Source organism: Psammomys obesus, unplaced genomic scaffold (assembly GCF_907164565.1).
Source record: "Psammomys obesus unplaced genomic scaffold, mPsaObe1.curated_primary_1811, whole genome shotgun sequence".
Classification (NCBI taxonomy): Eukaryota; Metazoa; Chordata; class Mammalia; order Rodentia; family Muridae; genus Psammomys; species Psammomys obesus.
The window spans coordinates 580,249-584,493 of NW_026587032.1; the positions used below are offsets into that span (position 1 = coordinate 580,249).

The 4,245-nt window shown below is 51.8% G+C and overlaps 1 long non-coding RNA gene across 3 annotated transcripts in view; it reads left to right on the forward strand.

Moving 5' to 3' along the window:
- The first annotated feature begins 936 nt into the window (after window positions 1-936).
- Window positions 937-4,245, forward strand: part of LOC129673160 (uncharacterized) — a 53,378-nt gene continuing 50,069 nt past the window's right edge. For all 3 annotated transcript variants that reach the window (XR_008719622.1, XR_008719621.1, XR_008719623.1), the window contains exons 1-2: window positions 937-1,091; window positions 3,105-3,401. This is a non-coding gene — a long non-coding RNA (uncharacterized LOC129673160). The remainder of the gene's footprint in view (window positions 1,092-3,104; window positions 3,402-4,245) is intronic.

Sequence of the window (4,245 nt, forward strand, 5' to 3'; positions counted from 1 at the left end):
ACAGCTAAGAGGCAGAGAGATTGGTGGGAGGAATCCCCCTCTCCTCTGGGGTCCAGAAACAGCAGTCACCTGTCCTTTTTCCTGTTGCCGTGACTATGGAGCCAAAGGTATCTGCTCTGTGATGGTAAGGGGGTAGTCAGGCCTGCCTAAGGGAAAAACCTGTATATGCCAACTCCCAAACAGGGCTCCAAGATGATGCCCTATGAGATGGGAGTGGGCTGACCCTAAGCTAAATAAACTCTAGAGCTCAGGTCTACTGGGTGCCAGGAACCTCAAGCAAATAATCTCGAAGACCTTAGTCCTGGAGGGGAGGCCACTGAGCCCACTCAGGTGGCATGGAGGGCCGGCCGAGATCAGGACATGGATGGAGTCAGGACATTTAGGCTAGGCTCTCCCTGGAAGTGTAGTTTTTTGACTGTGGGTGAGCACATATAGGATCAGGCACCTTAATGCTGTCACATAATGCTGTCAGGAGAAAAGGGGCTTCCCTACCTATCCCAAATCACTTTATTTGTTTTGAGGGAATTATTATTATTATTATTATTATTATTATTATTATTATTAATTTTTTTCAAGACAAGGACCTCACTATGTAGCTCTGGCTGTCCTGGAACTCACAGAGATCCACTTGCCTCTGCCTCCCGAGCGCTGGGACTAAAGGTGTGTGCCACTGCTCCTGGCTAGGGGCTAGGGAATATTGCTCGAGAAAGGATTCTCTAAAGGTTTAGGTGGAGTCATCTCTCAGGGTGAGGGGCTGGGCTCGAAGGCTGGCACCATGGTACTGTTCTGGGGACAGTGACAGAGGTCAGCGGCCTGCCTTGATCTCTTTAGGTTCTGGACCATTGGTGAGAGGGGCTGGTCCCGCTGGAGACTACCCAAGTTTCTTTTCAGTTAGTTAATTATTAATTTTAGGTGCGTGGGTATTTTGTCTGCGGGTATGTGAATGCGCCATGTGCATGCTTGGTACCTGTGGAGGCCAGAAGCGAATGTCAGGTCCCCTGGGACTGCAGTTACAGACACTTGTGAGCTGCCGTGTGAGCACTTAGGATTGAACCCCAGCCCTCTGGAAGAGCAGCCAGTGCTCCCGCCCGGTGAGTCATCTCTCCAGCCCTATGGGGTCTTTTTACTTTTTCCTTTGTTTGCTGGTCTGTTTGCAGATGTGCTGTGCCGAGCTTCTGGCTTCTACCTCCTGGACTCAAGTGATCCTCTGTCCTAGCCCGTGGGGCAGCTTCGGTTATTACTGCCTGCTGCCTGCACGCAGCCTGACTTTAGTGAGACTTGGGCCAAGTAGCACCATGATTCTAGGAGTGTGGTGTATGTGTGTGTGAGTGTGTGTGCATGCCTGTGTGTGGTGTGTATATGTGTATGTGTTTGTATGGTGTGTGTCTGTGTGGTGTGTGTCTGTGTGGTGTGTATGTGTTTGGTGTGTGTTTGTGTGGTGTGTGTCTGTGTGGTGTGTGTCTGGTGTGTGTCTGTGTGGTGTATGTTTGTGTGGTGTGTATGTGTTTGTGTATGTGTGTGTGTGTGAGAGTTTCTGTATGTATATGTTCGGTGTGTGTGTGTGTGTGAGTGTGTATATGGTCTTTGTGTGTGGGGAATTGATACTGGAAACTGAATCCAGGGCTTTGCACACGCTAGGTAATCCCTCTACACTGAGTTACACTCTCAGCCCCGCCTCCTTTAAAATTCATTTATTATGTTTCTTATTGTGTGTGTGTGAGTGAGTGTGCGTGCGTGTGTGCATGGGTGTGTGTACACGCTTGTTGTGTCTGGAGGTTGAGGACAACTTGTGGGGGTGGGTTCCCTCTCTCCTCAGTGTGGGTCCTGGAGACAGAACTAAGCAGACTCATGAGACTTGGCAGCCCCGCCCTTGGCGTTTCTTTCCTCCTCCTCTTCCTCTCCTTCTTTTCTTCTCCTTCTCCACACCCAGACGGAATCTTGGGAGATTCTCGCTATGCAACTTAGGTTGTCCTCAAGTCATCCTGCCTCGGCCACGTTAGTGCTGAGGTTACAGGGTTGAGCCATGAGCCCATTCCAGGCACCAGGAAGAGTTTTCTAATAGACGTTAAAATAGAACTAGGTTAGTTTTCTCAACTCTATATAGGCAGCTTGGCTGAGCATCCTATTAAACACACACACACACACACACAATGTAAAAGCCCTTGCTGACAAACCTGATAATCTGAAATTGTTCCCCTGAACCCACACGATGGAAGCAGAGAACTGATTTCCCTTGTTGTCTTCTGACCTGGGCATACACATTTACGCACATACATACACCCATAACTACTAAATAGGTATCAATTTTATTAATTAACTTATTTTTTGTGTGTGGTATGTTTGAGTTTATGTGCACATGAAGACCAGGTTGATGTCAACTATCTTCCTCAATTACTTTCCACCTCTTTATTATTATTATTATTATTAGTTTTTCAAGACAGGGTTTCTCTGTGTAGCCTTGACTGTCCTGGACTCATTTTTGTAGGCCAAGCTGGTCTCGAACTCAGAGAGATCCACCTGCCTCTGCCTCCCTGGGTGCTGGGATCACAGGTGTGTGACACTATGGGGGAGGGGAGGGTTGTGCAATGGCATGCATCGGGTCAGGGGACAGGTGAGGGAGTTGGTTCTCTCCCTTACCTTCACTGGGAATCAAACTCAAGCATCAGGCTTGGTGGCAGGTTTCTCTGCCCTCCTCGATCGCTTTTTGAGACGGTGTTTTTCTTTTTGTCGAACCTGGGGCTCATTGGGTCAGCTGGGCTGACCCACCTATCCTGAGCTCCAGGACCCACCTATTCCCATCTCAGTGCTGGAGGACAAACGGGTACCACCTCACCCAGCTTTTCCGTGGATGCTAGGGATCTGGGATCAGGGCCTCAAGCTGGCAAGCACCTTACCAACTGAGCCAGCTCCCCAGCTCTAAACGGTTTATTTTTTGGTGATGGCTGTCCTTCTTGTTTGTTTTCGACAGGGTTTGGCTAGACCAGGCCAGCCTCACATTTGCGCTAACCTCCTCTGGGTCCGAGCTCCAGGTTGGTGGCCGGTCTGGTGTGGCGGGTCTGGTGTGGCTAGTGCTGTGACCTGCTGAGCCGTCTCTCCTCTCTTAGACGCTGTGGTAGCCAGCAGCACAGCTGGCCGACGTGCCCAGGTGAGCGGAGAACATCACGATTGGCTCCGTGTGGACTGACCGGTTTGGCCTGGGATCACGGACGTCTTCAAACCAGCCACGGTGCAGCTCTGCGCAGCTCAGAAGGTGTCCCGAAACCCCGAATTGACCGTAACAGACCCTGCACCATCCGGAAGACACTGTGGAGCTCTGCGCCAAGCACAAAGCGCTCGGCCGTTTTGCACTCTGAAGAAGGCGCTGCACGGCTCTGCCTGTGGGGTAGGGTGAGCCGAGACCGGTAAGATGCCCCATAGCTCTGTCCGTAGGTGAGATCCAGCTCCGCCGGGCGAACCATGGCTCAGGTGTGACTCTCATGCCAGGGAGTTAACCCCACCTGAGGCACCGGAGCTGGAAGCCAGGGGTGTAATAGCTGCCCAGGTAAAGAGCGGGCTGCTGGGGATTGACTAGAGAGGGCGTGAACCCTGGCAGAGGTCCCGAGTTCAGGGCCCAGCAGCTCACAACCACCCGTAACTCCTCCGTGGGTACCTGCTGTCATGCGTACACCTACACACACAATTAAAAAGGAGTGAAAAGGAATCTTTCTTAAAAGGGGGATTGGAGACGGAGCAGGGAAACTGCGCCATCAGTAGGGGACAGGTGGACGGAACGGAGTCCTCTGGTCTGGCTCTGGGTTAAGGCATCCAGGTGCTGCTGCTGGACAACAAGGAAGTGGGGCGTTTCCTCAGCAGCCCCCGCCTTTGGCTCACCCCTCTAGGACCTAATATCCTGTTATTACCATGTAATCTGGGTTCCCAGACTCCCTCAGAGTCAACTGCCTGGCCTCTGAGTGCACCGTGTCTCGAGGGCAAGGGACCACAGCTCCAGCCCCTCTGGTACTGCAGAAATACTTGCTTCGAGGAAGTGAGTTGTCTGCAGGCGTGTACAGCACTATACCTTTCAGGCCACCTCAGCACTGAGGTTTGGTTTGTTCCTTCGTTTTCCTTTTGGTCGCTCAGAATCACAGCCTTCTTCCTGGGAGACCAGAAGTGCTGTGTCCTGTCACTTATCACAGAGAAGGGCACAGGACAGGCTCTGCCAGTCAGACCCAAGGGCTGGCACATGGGCTGGCACATGAGTTGGCA